General features: G+C 45.1%; 1 pseudogene; it reads left to right on the forward strand.

The window, feature by feature from the left end:
* Positions 1 to 1421: 1421 nt before the first annotated feature.
* Positions 1422 to 1903, forward strand: LOC101435666 (ubiquitin-conjugating enzyme E2 G2 pseudogene; annotated as a pseudogene).
* The last annotated feature ends 660 nt before the right edge of the window (positions 1904 to 2563 follow it).

Genomic DNA, 2563 nt, shown 5'->3' on the forward strand with positions numbered 1-2563 from the left:
GCAATACCACTGAGACCAGTGCCCATCCCCCGCTGGCAGCCCAAGGCACCTTGGGTGGTATTCCCTGGCAGGAGTTGGAAACTCAATTTCCCAGACAGTCGGGTACCAACTTCAGCTACTTATTAGTGAATTTGGCTGGCTAAAGTCCAGTCCTAAGAACAGCTAATCTTTGAACCTGTCCAAGAGAGTAAGAGGTGGGTAGCCTCCATTTTAACTCTAACCCAGCAGGAGGGGAAGCTGGGCTGATTGAAAATCACAGTAACCACAGAGACCAGCTTCTTTCTACCCAGGTTGGTTTGCTGCCCTAGCCTGGGTTCCAGCCCTACATCAGACAGGGAGGAAGCTGAAGGGACCTATATCAGGGTCCTGCCTCTCTGGGAAATTGTAGTTGCTTTTGGCCAGCATGGATTAGATTGTTGGGCACCCATGTGGCTATATCCCTGCCCAAATAGGACAGAAGTGGGCGCGGTATTTCCTCAGCATCTTTGGTCAACTGCAGGCATTTTCAGGCCACATGGACTAGATTGTTCTGCAGACCAGGGACTCCATCCTCATCCTTGTTAGGGGAGAAATGGGGCTAGTGCTTTTGTCAGTCTATCTAGGCAACTGTTGCCAGTTTTGATCTGCCCAATTAGTTTACTGTCCACACCTGCACTCCATCCCCAGGCAGGGGAGGAAGGGGCTTGGGACTTCTTGAGTCTCTCAGGGCAACTACAAATGGACTGCAAGGCTTGGATTATTACACATGACTGCAGATCTGTCCCTACTACTGACAGGGGAGAAAGATGGGGGAGAACCATCATTGGTTCCTGGTATAACACAGGCAGCTTCAACCTCCACAATTTACAGTCCCAACTGCATCCTCAGCTCCTACACCACAACCAGCAAGGAAGAAAGGGCAAGAAGCAGGTTAAAAGAAAAAGCTGAAAAATTAAGAGCCACTTTAAATTTCCAAATTATTTGAACTAAGTATCAAAGAGGAGCTTTGCCTGAAGCCAATCAAGTAGAAATCCGTATGCTAAAGAAACTGAGCCTAGAATAAATACATTAAGTAAGTCAGATGCCAAGATACCAACAAAAAATCATACTCCATACCAGGAAACAGGAAGATATGGTCCAGTCAAAGGAATAAACTAAGCTTCCAGATGACATAAAGGAGTTGAGACAATTGAACATTGATGTTCAAACAAATCCCCTTAATAAGTTCAATGAGATGGCTAAAGATATTTTAAGGACACCAAGAAGACACTGGGTGAGCACACAGAAGAATTTGAAAGCATACAAAGAAAAATAGCATATATTATGGGAATGAAAAACACAATAAATTACATTAAAATTACCCTGGAGATCTATCAGCATTGAGTTTGAGAGGGATGAGTACTTATGAGGTAAGGCTCCTGAGAACTGCTTCTGTCCAGAGAATGGTGGGGACAGCACTCAAAAGGTTGATGACTAAGTAAAACATTCACACTGAATTCTCCAGAAGGAATTGGGGCAGGTCCCATGAATGAAGAGAATTTTATTTTAATTAGGAGCATTGATTACAGGCCAAAAATTATGCCTGTTTTGAGTTTGATATTTTTCCTGCCATCCTGAATTTTCTGCTTAAATGACCCAAAGATAAAATTTACTTGTGAGATGTTACATCCTGATATATATACCCCTATAGGAGCATCTGCATTTCCATCCTGCCTTCCCCTGGCAACAACTGCTTGGGCTATGAGAGCAGCTCTGAGTGATGGAGTCCCATGCAGAGCTTGGAGAAGCTCCTTCTATCAGGGGTGGTATGCTGGCAGAGCCCAGCGATGAAAGTGGAGCAAACGTGGATGCTTCCAAGATGTGGAGGGATGACCGAAATCAGTTTTACAATATCACCAAGCAGATTTTACAGAAATCTCTGTGACTCTGAGGTCCAAACACCTGCAAGTATACATGTGCATAGAGCCCTACACCTCCTACCAGTTTCCATTCTAAGAGACTTCAAAATGAGTCGGGAGGTCATCAGAGTGGTCATGCTTACATGAATCTCAGTAGGATCTCATAGACAGCCAAAGTGGATACAACCCCAGGTATTGGTGCTCCTGAGGCCTACAGAGACACACAGGTTCTATGGTAATGGCAGATGGCTCTGGAGTTCATCGCCGTGTCAGTGGGTCCTACTTAGGAATTTGTGCTCCTGAGTGTGATGGAGTTTGACTAAGATGTCACCTTTCTACACATGCCTCTTTTGTCACTGTTACGGAACCTTGGTTGGTGCTGGGGTTGGTGTCTACTCAAGAGACTTGAATCTCTGGACTTGTCATGTGCCAGCTGGGCCTTGAGCCTCAGCAGAATTGGCACACCTACTCTCAGGTCAGCTAACAGGGAGGTGAAGATGTTCAGCCACCATACGAGGAACCAAAAGAGTCTACAATGCAAGTAAGGGAATCATATCCATCACATGTGGGATCTAAGCACCCTCTTGATTTAGAGGTGGAGTGGACATCGCTATCCCAGAGTCCACAGGATGGAGGAATAAAATAAGGATTAGAGTGGACTTACTGGTATTCAACTATAGAAATAT

This window comes from Dasypus novemcinctus, chromosome 10, assembly GCF_030445035.2.
Source record: "Dasypus novemcinctus isolate mDasNov1 chromosome 10, mDasNov1.1.hap2, whole genome shotgun sequence".
In the NCBI taxonomy this organism is placed as follows: domain Eukaryota; kingdom Metazoa; phylum Chordata; class Mammalia; order Cingulata; family Dasypodidae; genus Dasypus; species Dasypus novemcinctus.